Below are 16,000 nucleotides of genomic sequence, written 5' to 3' on the forward strand. Positions count from 1 at the left end.
TTGTAGCCTCAAATGGACATAAAATTTATAAATTGGTATGCACTGTAAATCGTTAAGTTTAAAATGTCGATCGCGGTTATTTCTGTTGATTAATTCATGCTTTTTTACTTAGAGTCAGAACAGGAGTTTATTCAACTTATTCAGCTTCTGATTTGACTCTAAGTAACAGCGCCAGTATAAATCACACCCAATCTGACGCTGTTCATTTTCAAATAATATTGCATTACTTCGACGATGTTTTCTGATTGATACTATTCGTGTCATAAAATGATTTCTTCAAAACGTCACATATATTTGTTTTGAGATAATGAATAGAGATGCAAATTACAGGTGCTTGTTCAGTGTAATAGGAACCACAGCACAGATTGGTGTGTACACTGCAACAAGTACACATGTCGTAAATGTAGGAAGGGCCCTCCTTGGGTGAGCTATAGCGCGTCTTTATGTGAAAACAGCAGTGTCAGATGAGGAGTGTCTGATGATTGCATATAGCGCTGAAGTTACTGCTCTTTACTATGCTTTCCTCTGCATGTCCTGGAGTACAAAAGAAACAGTATACAGCAACATGTGGAGACTGCCAAGATTGGGGGGAAAAAAACACGCGGTCGTATGTATCGTGATACACTGCAGAGCTATAGCGCGTCTTTATGTGAAAACAGCAGTGTCAGATGGGGTAGGGAAGGATCCTGAACGCAACTGAGAGAATGAAAAGTGAATAAAAAAAAACAAAAACAAAGCTAACCTTTACAAATATCATAAATTACACCGGCTGTTACAGACTGAAATCAAATGTATCGTTTTATTCTAAAATAGTAAAAATAAGAGCAGTTCACTTCTCAAAAGGGAGTCGTGCAGGATCGAACTTGTGTCCTTTAGATTCCCAGTCAGCAACTGATACTGTTGCACCACAGGGCTGTCGTAGTAAATGAGTGTCAATGTCATACACTAAGGCGGCTTTTTTTTCCGGCAGTTATATTTTTGAACAAAAGCGCACTTGTTCTGTTACATTTGTACCTTTCGTGAAAATGTTTCTTTGATATTTGGACTTCAGGCTTCATACATTATATAGTTTATGCCTACATTTTGTCATTTACTACTAGAATATGAAAAACGTTTCTGTTTTAAAAATGTGTTTACACAGATTACTGTAGAAACGGAACACACATGAAATGCGTGTGTTCCAAATAACGATCTATTATTTCCACTCTAAAACTCCACTTCACTCCCAGATAATCAATCAAGGCATGAGCTGGGAGAAGTTCGTGCACGTTCTAAGTTGGCGGGGGGATGGAATAGTCGGCTGTTTGCAGCTTGTCTTTATCTGCACATTTAGAAGACAAAAGACGATGGCGGAGAGGTGCGAATGGATTTAAGAAGCGATTTAAGGTGGGATGGATCGACGAGTTTTTTCGTAGGCTCTGGTAATTCTAGTGTTAAAGCTTTACATATTGAGGTCTATTCGAAAGGACACAGGTAACCAATGTAATGTTGCTATCCATTTGAAGAAGAGATTTACTTTCTCATTACTTTCATATTTACTTTCTACCATGCCTTCGGTTCAATATTTCTGAAGACACATTTGCACCAATATTTTTTGTCAAGTGGGAAATACAGTGGATTCAGAAAGTATTCAGACCCCTTCACTTTCTGCACACTTTATTGTGTTATAGATTTAAGTTTAAACAGATAAGTTTGCTATTTTTTCCAATCAACCTATCCTCAATAATCCATAATGAAAGATAGGTTCAGAAAAATTTGCAGATTATCTTGTAAACCATCTGCGGGGCAGCGGTGCCAAATACGAGCACATTTGTGGATAACTCATGTAATGAGAAGTCAAGAAAAATGACCCCTTTTATTGGTTAACTAAAAAGATTACAACATGCATGTTTTCAAGGCAAGTAATTCTTTGCATTTATATAGTACTTTTCTCACTACTCAAAGCGCTCAGCAATTGCAGGTTAAGGGCCTTGCTCAAGGGCCCAACAGAGTAGAGTCTCTTTTTGGCATTTACAGGATTTGAACCGGCAACCTTCCAATTGCCAGTGCAGATCTCTAGTTTCAGAGCCACCACTGTGCCAAGGACTGTGTGTATTAGTCGAGGTATAGCTGCGATTCTTGAGAAACGATCTACCAGAAATTATTGCAGGGACCCAGGTTCGAATCCTGCTCATGGCACATTGCTGAATGAAAGAATATATCTTTAAAATAAATTTTAAAAATCTTTCTCTTCGACGAACGGTGGTTTGAATCCTACTTTGCAGGTATAATTGCTAATTTTTCTTTTTTGATTAAACAAAAACTGTTTAATGAATGATTGATTTGTCATGGAACACATAGACAACACGCAGAGTTAAAAATCACACTTAAAGAAACTGCCTGCCCATTCTGTTGAATCATAATTATAACAAATAATAATGCATTTCACTTACTTATATAGTACCTGGTCTGAGATGGCTGCACAGATAATCAAGAGGGGTACAATAAAAATGAAAGCACAATAAGAATGAATAAATAATAGTTCACAGCATTGTGTTTGTATGTATTTATAAAATATGGAAAGTAATATATTCTAGTTGATGCTGACATTTAATTTATTTGGAGTAGGTAAAAATAAATATTTGGAAATATTTAGTTAATTATACAGTATATATATACTGATATATATATACACAGTGATCCCTCCTCGATCACGGGGGTTGCGTTCCAGAACCCCCCGCGAAAGGTGAAAATCCGCGAAGTAGAAACCATATGTTTAGATGGTTATTTTTATATTGTCATGCTTGGGTTACAGATTTGCACAGAAACACAGGAGGTTGTAGAGAGACAGGAGCTTTATTCAAACACTGCAAACAAACATTTGTCTCTTTTTCAAAAGTTTAAACTGTGCTCCATGACAAGACAGAGATGACAGTTCCGTCTCACAATTAAAAGAATGCAAACATATCTTCCTCTTCAAAGGAGTGCGCGTCAGGAGCACAGAATGTCAGAAAGAGAGAGAGAAAAGCAAACAATCAAAAACCAATAGGGCTGTTCGGGCTTTTAAGTATGCGAAGCAGTGTGCGGGAAGCATATCGTGTGACAGAGCAGCTGCAAGGAAGGCCAGCAAGGAAGGGATCAATGTGAGGGTAGTCTTTCAGCATTTTTTAGATGAGTGTCCATATCCTCTAGGGGTGCGAACAGCCCCCCTGCTCACACCCCCTCCGTCAGGAGCAGAGAATGTCAGAGCAAGAGAGAGAGAGAGAGAGAAAAGCAAACAATAAAAAATCAATACGTGCTGTTTGTGCTTTTAAGTATGTGAAGCACCGTGCGGGAAGCATATCGCGCAACAAAGCAACCACAAGTAAGCCCAGCAAGGAAGGGAGCAATGTGAAGGTAGTCTTTCAGCGTTTTTTGAGGAGCGGCCGTATCCTCTAGGGGTGCGAACAGACCTCGTGCTCACAATATATTTGAGGAGTTTTATTTAATACGTAATACGTGCTCTGATTGGGTAGCTTCTCCGCCATCTGCCAATAGCATCCCTTGTATGAAATCAACTGGGCAAACCAACTGAGGAAGCATGTTCCAGATGGATGGATTTAGGTACATAAACTCCATACTTAAGCTCACAAGAAAGATTTATTTTTTTTCACCCAGCTGGATCCAGAGAGCAGTTAGATAAGCACACAAGCAGGAAGGACATAATCGACTTTTACTCTTTAAGCATTAGTTATATTAAATATAATAATAGCATTAACTTGTAAAACAAGAAGTGAGGAGGAGCTCGTAAAGGTTTGGGTGGTCCATCCAGGTGTCCAGTTTAATGAGAGCAAAGCAAAAGGAAAATGTGACAGTCTGGATTGGTGCAGCTGCCTTACTCTTTGTTAATAGTCATGTACTGAGATGAGCGAGGAAAACGAGGACACAGACAGGCAGGAGTATGGTGCAAATATAGATAGATAGATAGATAGATAGATAGATAGATAGATAGATAGATAGATAGATAGATAGATAGATACTTTATTAATCCCAAGGGGAAATTCACATACTCCAGCAGCAGCATACTAATAAAGAATATATTAAATTAAAGAGTGATAACAATGCAGGTATAACAGACAATAACTTTGTATAATGTTAACGTTTACCCCCCCCCCGGGTGGAATTGAAGCGTCGCATAGTGTGGGTGGGGAACGATCTCCTCAGTCTGTCAGTGGAGCAGGACGGTGACAGCAGTCTGTCTCTGAAGCTGCTCCGCTGTCTGGAGATGATCCTGTTTAGTGGATGCAGTGGATTCTCCATGATTGACAGGAGTCTGCTCAGCGCCCGTCGCTCTGCCACAGATGTCAAACTGTCCAGCTCCGTGCCTACAATAGAGCCTGCTTTCCTCACCAGTTTGTCCAGGCGTGAGGCGTCTCTCTTCTTTATGCTGCCTCCCCAGCACACCACCACGTAGAAGAGGGTGCTCGCCAAACCGTCTGATAGAACATCTGCAGCATCTTATTGCAGATGTTGAAGGACGCCAGCTTTCTAAGGAAGTATAGTCGGCTCTGTCCTTTCTTACACAGAGCATCAGTATTGGCAGTTCAGTCCAGTTTATCATCCAGCTGCACTCCCAGGTATTTATAGGTCTGCACCCTCTGCACACAGTCACCTCTGATGATCACGGGGTCCATGAGGGTTCTGGTCCCCCTAAAATCCACCACCAGCTCCTTGGTTTTGCTGGTGTTCAGGTGTAGGTGGTTTGAGTCGCACCATTTAACAAAGTCCTTGATTAGGTTCCTATACTCCTCCTCCTGCCCACTCCTGATGCAGCCCACGATAGCAGTGTCATCAGCGAACGTTTGCACGTGGCAGGACTCCGAGTTGTATTGGAGGTCCGATGTATATAGGCTGAACAGGACCGGAGAAAGTACAGTCCCCTGCGGCGCTCCTGTGTTGCTTACCATAATGTCAGACCTGCAGTTTCCGAGATGCACATACTGAGGTCTTTCTTTAAGATAGTCCACGGTCCATGCCACCAGGTATGAAAATATGTAATATTGCTTAATTTTTCCATTAATAGTCTAAGTGCAAAATAGTGCAGTGCACAACTTCTTCATAATAAATAATGTCAATTATTTACGATGGAGAAGATGTGCTCTGCAACACCAACCATCGACGAACAAAGCGAAGGCTGAGGTGGTTTGGCCACATGTGCAGAATGGGCATTAACAGGCTAATAAAGTATCTATCTATCTATCTATCTATCTATCTATCTATCTATCTATCTATCTATCTATCTATCTATCTATCTATCTATCTATCTATCTATCTATCTATCTACCACACAGACTCCTATGGAGACAGTGGAGGACACAGTGGACTGTGCACAAGAAAACATGGGCCAAACAGGTGGAGGAAGATCTGATGACTTGACCTGAACCAGGCCAGGCCAGGCCAGGACCATTGGCATGAAAAAGCATTATGAAGCAAGTCCAAAACTGTGCAGCACCCACAGCAGTGTATTGGTTGTGTGGCTCATCGCCTCCTCCAGCCGCCATCTGAGGTCAGAGAGAGAGAAAGAAAAAACTCAAGTCAATGACCACATGACCATCATCGTTTAATTTTTCCATGTGGAGCCTGAAAACCATGAGTGACTGACTGAGATCATTTAAGTTAGGTAGAATGCCCAGTGGGGGGGCTGCGTGGTCTCATGGCCTTGAACCCCTACAGATTTTGTTTTTTTCTCCAGCCAGTCTGGAGTGGTTTTTTTTTGTGTTTGTTTCTTCTGTCCTCCCTGGCCATCGGGTCTTACTTTTATTCTATGTTAATTTTCCATCCATCCATCCATTATCCAACCCGCTATATCCTAACTACAGGGTCACGGGGATCTGCTGGAGCCAATCCCAGCCAACACAGGGCGCAAGGCTCTATGTTAATTAGTATTGCCTAATTTTATTTTTATATTTTTTCTTTTTTTCTTTCTTCATCCTGTAAAGCACTTTGAGCTACATCATTTGTATGAAAAAGTGCTCTAGAAATAAATGTTGTTATTGATCTGGGCTCTCGAGAGACTGAGCGAGGAGTCTGCGATAGCGGGTGTCCTGATAAAAACCAAGAGCCAGGCCTTTAATGACCTCTTGGGCACGGCCATCAGCAGTGTGTGTGTCTACGGTGAGAGTGTCGACCTCGTCGAGAGGTTTACTTACCTCGGCAGTGACATTCATGTCTCTGGTGACTCTTCCTATGAAGTCAGTAGATGGATTGGGAGAGCATGGGGGGGTCATGAGGTCGCTGGAAATGGGTGTGTGGTGCTCCTGATATCTATGCAAAAGGATGAAGGTCCAGGACTTTAGAGTCCTGCTGCTCCCTGTCTTGTTATATGGTTGCGAGACATGGACACTATCCAGTGACCTGAGACGAAGACTGGACTCCTTTGCTACTGTGTCTCTTTGGAGAATCCTTGGGTACCACTGGTTTGACTTTGTGTTGCTCATGGAGTCCCGAATGAAGCACATGACCTGCATTGTGAGGGACCGTCAGTTACGGCACTACGTTTCCCCAAGGGTGATCCAGCTCGTAAAATCCTCATTGTTGAGGACATGAGTGTCTGGGCCAGGCCAAGGGGACACCCATGTAACACTTGACTGCGGCAGACAGAGGGTCATTTATGGAGGGTGGGACTGAACCGTATGTCTGCCTGGGGGGTTGCCAACCAGGATCCAAGCTGCTTTGTTGTGTGGTTTCTGCGGCAATGTGCACCACTACGAACTTGGCGTCTGTTATCCATTTGCAGGCTACTGTTGCCGGCTCTTCAAGAGTGGATATGGACGCCCAGGAATTTGAAGCTGAAAACACACTCCACCTCAGCCCCTTTTATATGGATGGGAGCGTGTCTGCTGCCTTCAGTTTTCCTGGTAATCCACAATTAGCTCTTTAATCTTCTTGGTGTTGAGGGTGAGGTCATTGTCAGCACACCACGTTGCCAGGTGCTGAACCTCCTCTGTACAGGCTGACTCGTCATTGTCATTGCTCAGTCCCATTACCATGGTATCGTCTATGAACTTTATGATGGAGTTGGAGCCACACAAAGGGACACAGTCATAGCTGAAGAAGGAGTAGCGGAGTGGGCTGAGCACACAGCCCTGTGGAACGCTGATATTCAGGATCAGGGTAGAGGATGTGTGGTTGTTTAGCTTGACAGACTGTGTCACAATTTGTGATAAGCGAACACCTCAGAGTTTGGGTCGCCATGAGTTACTAAAATGGAAATGTTTGTCAAGTTCACTAAAGATAATGGTAAAGGGGGAACTCTACTGCTTTTGTGTGGATTACAATGGTGCAATGATCTTTTAAGTGCCTCTGAGGTTTAGGAAAGCATCTTCCAACCTATTACTGTGATTAAAAATGGGATCTGAGCAGTGAGGTAGCAGTGCTAATCCCTGAGCCACCATGTCTCAGACAACAAAAGGTACAGATGGACGGATAACCACAAACAGATTGAAACTGTAAGTGCTGTGATTATATATATATTCCAGAGAATTTATCTTTGGTTTTCACTTTCAGCTCCTTTCCATTTTCCTCTCCTGGTCATCCTTTTGCAGTCGATAATCTTTCCTATGCAAGGCTAACAAGGTCCGGATTTGGATCTACAGCAGTGGAGCTATGAGACAACACTGCTACTGCTATTTTTACACCACCCAAGGTTAAATTCCTGTCACATTTTAAACGCTTCTCCGATTATAATCTTGAATCAATAAAACTAAATATGAGAAAAATAAAAAACTATTGACTTTACCACTGAGCATGTCTTCATTAGTTTACAATTTGGTAAGTTTAGAGAATATTTCAAAAATTGTTGGCTAACAGGCCAGATATTTGTCATCAGCTGTTTGAAATTAGTGTCGTAAAAACCTTTAATAAAGTTCAGATTTACTTTAACTCAGTGCAGTATATTAGAGCCACAAGGTCCAGCTGGAGGAAAAGCTAATAAACAGGCTGGGATTATGGCCAGATCCCCCAACAGGCCTCAGGTAGATGATGTCTGAATTTTAAAATCAATGCAGACTCATAAAATTTCAGTCACTATTCTCTAATAAGCAGTGAGTTCTCATGATATGAGGGAAAGAATTCAATTTCTGTCAACACAACCATTACCTAGTGTCAATAGGTAGCATAAAAAAACGGCAGATATGCAGCAATAATGCTTTATGAATCATTAATCAGCATCAAGGAGGACGTAAGAGCTGAAACTCGTTAAGTGAAGATCCCTTCTTACACAGTTTAGGCACAGTAAAGTAAATTTAACTTAAATCTAAACAAATCCAACCTGTGGTTACTGTCAAAGGTGGAAAAAAGGGAGTAAGGCGCACATGTGAAAATTGTAGTATTCTATTATCTGCTTAATTTAATAATACTTCAAGGCTGCTGCTTTCTCCAGCAGCTTCAGATTTAATGTATCAAACATCCCTGTATGAGGTGCGTGTACACTGCAGGGCCAATTAACAAAAGAACATCTTCAGTTAAGTGCTGTTAATTTTCATAAGGCCCACTAACACAACATAATGGATTTAGGAGATTGTCACACACGTATGCATGGGAGGCAGCTAAAGGGCCTGAATGAGAGTAATTCCACGCCAGACCAGGGGGTGGCGGAGTGCAATGACTCTTTATCTCACTTCTCTGCTGACCAATTACAAAAAATTCTGCCTGGCCCTGATGACGTCACTTCTGTTTCTGGCCCTGATTACCTCACTTCCGGCTCTGGCCCCATTGATGACGTCACTTTCGGTTCCGGCCCTGATGACGTCACTTCCGGCTCTGGGCACATTGATGACATTACTTCCGGTTCTGGCTGCATTGACGACGTCACGTTCAGTTCCAGCCCCATTGATGACACCACTTCCGGTTCTGGCCCCATTGACAACCTCACTTTCGGTTCTGGTCCCAATGGCTCCACTTCCGGTTCCAGCCCCATTGATGACACCACTTCCGGTTCTGGCACCATTAACGATGTAACTTTTGGTTCTGGCCCTGATGATGTCACTTCCAGTTCCTGGGGGGAGGGTGTGGGGGGGTGGTTGAGGGGAAGATTGGGGGCACATTGATGACATCACTTCCGGTTCTGGCCCCATTGACGATGTCACTTCTCGGTTCCGGCCCCGATGACATCACTTCTGGTTCCAGCCCCGTTGATGACACCACTTCCGGTTCTGGCCCCATTGACAATGTCACTTTCGGTTCCGACCCTAATGATGCCACTTCCGGTTCCAGCCCCATTGATTACACCACTTCCAGTTCTGGCCCCATTGATGATGTAACTTTCGGTTCCGGCCCTTGATGATGTCACATCCAGTTCCTGGGGGGAGGGTGTGAGTGGCGGGATTGGGGGCACATTGATGACATCACTTCCGGTTCTGGCCCCATTAACAACGTCACTTTTCGGTTCCGGCCCTGATGACGTCACTTCCGGTTTCAACCCCATTGAAGACACCACTTCCGGTTCTGACCCCATTGACGACGTCACTTTCGGTTCTGGCCCTGATAACGTCACTTCCGGCTCTGGGCACATTGATAACATCACTTCCGGTTCTGGCCCCATTGACGACGTCACTTTTGGTTCCAGCCTTGATGACCCACTTCTAGTTCCGGCCCCTTTGATGACACCACTTCCGTTTCAGGCACCCTTGATGACGTCCCTTCTTCTGCTTCCCTTTAAATCTGCCATTTTGACCATCTCAAATCAGTTCTGTTGTGGACTCTAATATGTAATAGATTCATTCAGCCAATTTTTGCAGCCAGGAAACCAATATACAGTTGGCTTTCCCAAACCTTTTTGTATCTCTTTGTTAAATTTATGACAAGATCCAAAAGAAAAATCCATACGGAGATGGTTAAAATATGCACACCTCAATAAAAGACACTGACCTCCATCAACCCCTCCACCCTATTACTGTGCCGCTGCCCGTTAGTATTTCTGCTGTTAGCAACAAGCAGAGAATGGAATGTGAGGAGCTGCCAAGAAAAGTCATTCAAGGCTGGACAAAAGAGACAGAGGAAAAGTTGCAAGACTGCTTTGATTGTAAACCAAGACCTGTTTAGAAACTCATCATCAGATCTGAATAAGTATGCAAACATTGTAACAGGATTAATTAAAATACAGTATGGACTACTGTCTGCCTATGAAACAATCCAGGAATCCCCTAATAAGAAACTGTGGATCACTGCTGACAGCTGTGTTTACTGAAGACATGCAGTGATACATTTTGAAATATCAATACGGCAGCACAAAAGAAATTTAGATACAAGCATATAAAAGCAATCTAAGTATCAAAACATTGGTGCAGAAGAAAAACTAGAGACCAGAGATTACAACTGTAACAACGTTGCAAAGGGCTGACAGGGTCTGAAGATAATTACACACTAAAATAACATTTATTTCCATAGTGACATTTTTAAACACAAGACGTAGTTCAATGTGTTTTGTCAAAAAATAACTGCAAAAAATGTAATTAGGTAGGAATACAATGTCAATGTCAATGTCAATTTATTTATATAGCACATTTAAAACAACATAGTAATGCTGTGGCCAAAGTGCTTTACAATAATAGAATAAAAGAAAAACAAAACAATTAACATAAAACATAAATAGAAATAAAATATATGAACATAAAATAAAATACATAATAAATAGAAGTAATGTTATATACATAAAAAATAGAAGTAATGTTATATAATCACAAAGAGAAAACCATCAGTATTACTGAAGGTCACGGAATGCAAGTGAATAGAAATGACGAATACGAATAAATAACAAAACTAAATCAATACAGATTTGCATAAAACAGATATAGTACTAGGGTGTTGTACCGTGTTAGCCATTATAGTAAGTAGTCAAGATGTCGTGCAGTAAGAAGTCAAGCAACATGACACCTTTTATTGGCTAACTAAAAAGATTACAATATGTAAGCTTTCGACGCAACTCAGGCCCCTTCTTAATTAGTAGAGAGGTAGAGTCCTTATATATAGAATCATTTTTTAATCAAGTCTTTAAAGGTGAGTCCAATGACAAGGTCAGAGGGTCAGGGAGGACAAAAATATTAAATAAATCTCCAGATAAGTTGGAGCAAAAAACAAAATCTGCAAGGGTTCAAGGGCCAAAAAACCAGCCAGTCCCGACTGGGCATTCTACCTAAAAGAAATGTACTTCAGTCCTCCCTTATTGTAAGAGCCAATCTTAGAAAGTTATTGCTCTAAGTTAAACGCATATTATGAAGATAATATAATTTTCTTTCATAGTCATAGACAATGGTATAGCCTTTACCCCCTGTACATTAATAAGAGACAGAAATTTCTTGCTATAGCTAAGATCTTCTTCTTCTTTCGGCTGTTCCCGTTAGGGCTTGCCACGGCGGATCATCTTCTTCCATATCTTTCTGTCCTCTGCATCTTTCTCTGTCACACCCATCACCTGCATGTCCTCTCTCACCACATCCATAAACCTTCTCTTAGGCCTTCCTCTTTTCCTCTTCACTGGCAACTCTATCCTTAGCACTCTTCTCCCAATATACCCGGCATCTTACCTCTGCACATGTCCAAACCAATGCAATCTCGCCTCTCTGACTTTGTCTCCCAACCGTCCCACCTGAGCTGACCCTCTAATGTCCTCATTTCTAATCCTGTCCTTCCTCATCACACCCAATGCAAATCTCAGCATCTTTATCTCTGCCACCTCCAGCTCCGTCTCCTGCTTTCTGGTCAATGCCACTGTCTCCATCCCATATAACATAGCTGGTCTCACTACCATCCTGTAGACCTTCCCTTTCACTCTTGCTGATATCTGTCTGTCACCAATCACTCCTGACACTCTTCTCCACCCATTCCACCCTGCCTGCACTCTCTTCTTCACCTCTCTTCCACAATCCCCATTACTCTGTACAGTGAACCCTCATTTATCACGATTAATCCGTTCCAGACTCTACCATGATAAATGAATTTTCGCGAAGTAGGATTCTTTATTTATAAATCGAATATTTTCGCAGTTAAGAGTATAGAAAACCTGTTTACGACCTTCTAAATACGTGTTTTAACATTATTAGAGCCCTCTAGACATGAAATAACACCCTTTAGTCACCATTACACTCGTATTACCCAATATATTAGACAAAATAAGAGAAAATAAGACATATTAGACATTACAAATATCATATTATTACTAGGCTCACCCGCCTTTTAAGGCGACCGACTTTTATCCTCAATTTGTGTGCGATCTATGTGTACATCAGGCATGTAAGTGTAGGAAATGAGAACATCAAAATGCCCATTCATAACATCTCCCGAAAACCTACATTTTTTTATCCCGAGTGCCTGTCCAAAGTTGTACAATGTCAGCCCGATTCTGTACCGCTAAAGACGGAGTTTCATGCACTAAATAAACTATAGATGAGAATAAGCAACCACCATCTCCCCTTATATTTACTACGCAGTGAGGCATTTGTACTCCATCAACATTAATTATTTCCAGAGACATAATTTTGTCTATTTTTCCAGAGCATCGCGCACAAAAGCAAGGGAACGATGGGAGCACCAGAACTCTGCTCACATCGCGTCGCTTTGTACCGCAAGCCGCAAGTAGTAAGTCTGTGATAAGAGGAATACCACTACGCTTTGCACTCACGGAACAGAAGGACAATCCCGACCGCTTTTATATAGTGTCTTGATTATTGTACTGTACATTTAATTACACACACACACACAGCTCTTACACACAACCACTAACCTATGAAGGCACGACCTCAGTAGGAGAGTCTTCAGGTGGTGCAGTATCTTCAGCAGGTGCGTCGTTGTCTTCTTCCGCTGAAGGAGTACTAGGAGTAGGCAGTGGGTGTCTGGGTGCGCGGCTGAAAAACATCTTGATAGGCAGTTGCTGGCCTGTCTTTTCATATGCGTGAGGAGGCTTTTGTAGGGTATTGCCATCTTTGATCATATCCAAGAGTTTCACCTTCTCCTGGATGGTAAGCATCTTCCTCCGGCGCTTAGTTTTATTGTCAGAAGGCTTAGAGAAAGCAGCACGTTTAGGAGCCATCGTGGGGCTTAGATAAAAGTTCTCAGAAAGCGCATGCGTAGTGATGTAAGCGTGTATGAGAAAAAATCGCGATAGAGTGAAGCTGCGAAAGTCGAAGCGTGATATAGCGAGGGATCACTGTACTGTTGATCCCAAGTATTTAAACTCATCCACCTCCGCCAACTCTATTCCCTGCATCCTCACCATTCCACTGAGCTCCCTCTCATTTACACACCTACACATTTGCTATAGCTAAGATACAGTGTCTTAACTGAGTCAGTTGTTGTATTAGAACGTGTCCCAGTGCTAGCAGGGACTTAAAGACCCGTTTACAGCACAGAAATGGGATAGGCATACAGTTTTCTGAACATTTTGAAATGGTTCAGAAATGTTTAGAAGTGCTTTTGTAACGTTTAGAAATGGTTTAACTGTAAGCAAACTTAAAGAAATGAAACAAGATTTATAAGCTTTAAACAGAACTTTTCTTAACAAAAACTTTTCTTTTATTTGCTATATACTGTTTTACTTTGAATTTTTAGTAAACCTTTTGAAAATTAAGATATTTTGTCTGTGGAATCATTTCGACGCACCAGGCTTTTGCTGAATCCCAATTACAAACTGGAGCTGCTGAACTTTGGTAACTTTGGATAAACACAGCTACACTTATTATTTTGTAGGCTTCATCCCAGAGGATTTGGAGCATTGAGTCTCGCCGACTCCCTTCATTCCAGCATCACAGGCAGCTTCACGGGACTTCGATCTGGTGGTGGTGGTGCAAAACACCACCGCAAAAAAACCTGGAAAAGAAAGCAGAGATAAGCACAGATTGATAATGATTGTAGATCCATAATGAATGTGATAATTCTATGCATGTGTAGTCAATTAGGACTAGAATTATAATGTAGATATGAAAGGAGGCAAATCAAAAAAGTGGGTTTTTAGGAGTTTTTTAAATGTGTTAGCCTGATTTATCTCTACTGATAAAGTACTTCAGATTTTTGCTGTATAACAGCAAAAGGGCAACTTGCCACTTGTTTTGTACTTAGCTCTTGGAATAATAAGCAGATTGCTAATAGAAGATGTAACATTATGACTTGAAAAGTAGGAGGACAGGCGCTCCAAAATGTTAGAAGAAGCAAGATTGTTTAAAGCTTTACAATTCGAGGTCTATTCGAAAGGACACAGGTAACCAATGTAATGATGCTAAGACTGCGGAGATGTGCTCAAATTAAAATTCCTTCAACTGCATTCTGAACTTTTTGAGCGATTGCCTTTTTTAAGTAGTCCAATTAGGAGTTGTGAAATAAATAGCCTCGACAAGCAAAAAAGGTTTGGGGCAGCCACCCATATACTTGAAGCCTGGCTGCAAAAAGGCAAATAAGTAGGACAGATGTGTATAGAGTTGAGCTCAAAACAGAACTGAAGTTACAGCAGAAGTTGTCTTGTATTTAAGGCAGGCAGATGGAAATAACGGAACTGGAAGTGAAATTCTTGGGGCCGTAACCAGAAGTGACGTCCTCTGGCCTGAATCAGGCAGAATTTCCCATGTCCAAACTGCCGAGATAAAAGAGGAAGGTTTAATGCACCCAGCCACCTCCGGGCCTGGCATGGAACTACCTTCTTTTGATCCATGTAGCTACCTCCCATGAGCATGTGTATGACACAGTACATCACAATTTCTCAGCCTCTTTCAATGTTATAAGAGGACTAACTTATACAATGTTCCTTCAAAGATAGAATGCAGTCCTAGTAATCTGGTTAATGTGCAATTTAAAGTTTAGATCAGAGTCCATGATTCAGGGGCGGCCTTAGGCATGTGCAAACTGTGCACCTTCACAGGGCCACCAAATCCCAGGGGCCGCCACACAAATATATATTGAATATAAAACAGAAAGAGAAAATAACGACACAGCTGACGGCAATGTGGCCAAAAAACATTGTGTTTCTTGTTAATTAGTACACTGTATTTATTAATGTCACTAGAGTCGGAGCAGTAAGTTATATGTAGTATTATAACGTTCTGCCGTAATGAGAATATCATGGGCCGCCACTTGGTTTTCAAGTTACGGACACGCACATATAGAAGCATGTCATGAGCACGAGGCGGCTATGCAGTGTCCGCAACGCATAAGATACCATATTGACATTGGCAGGCGAAGGGGCCACCGATTCTTTCTCTGTTCAGGGCTGCCACGAGCCTAGAGCTGCCCCTGCATGATTACACCTACATCTTTTACGGTTCAATGGCAACTGGGTGACAGTCAACTTGGCAAAAAGACAACTCGGCGAAAGACAGCTTGGCGAAAAAGACATCTCGGCTAAAAGACAACCCGGTGAAAAGACAACTCGGCAAAACACAACCCGGTGAAAAGACAACTCGGCGAAAAACAATTCGGCGGAGAAACAACTTGGTTGAAATACAACTTGGTGACATCCTTTACACAGTTAGGTAATAGTTAGGTTCTAAGAAATTTTTTAATTATATTTAAATGACAACGTAATTTAAAATGTTGAACTTTATTCTGCAGATGGAAAAAAACTTTATCTTACATTATCTTCTGCAACCAAAATTGCTAATCCTTTATATAAATTGATTGTAATCGTATGATAACATTATTTAGAATACAAAAGGTGACCTGCGATTACGGCTTAAGGAATATCTTTACTCTCAGCGTATTAAGTCTCTCATAAAGCAGGTGATTCTGTGGATTTTCCTACGTTGTCATTTAAATATCATTAAAAAATCTCTTTGAACCTAACTATTACCTAACTGGTAAATGATGTCGGCGAATTGTCTTTCGCTGAGTTGTCTGTCACCGCGTTGTCTTTTCACCGAGTTGTCTGTTGCCCAGTTGCCCCTGAACAATCTACATCTGCCTTGACTTTTAATGCTAATGGATCAAGTTTATTTCTAAGATGCTCACTATTTCTATTTTTACCAACAACTAACATTTCAATTGTTTTCCTTTTTTAGCTTGA

The sequence above is a fragment of the Erpetoichthys calabaricus genome, chromosome 2 (assembly GCF_900747795.2).
Source record: "Erpetoichthys calabaricus chromosome 2, fErpCal1.3, whole genome shotgun sequence".
Classification (NCBI taxonomy): domain Eukaryota; kingdom Metazoa; phylum Chordata; class Cladistia; order Polypteriformes; family Polypteridae; genus Erpetoichthys; species Erpetoichthys calabaricus.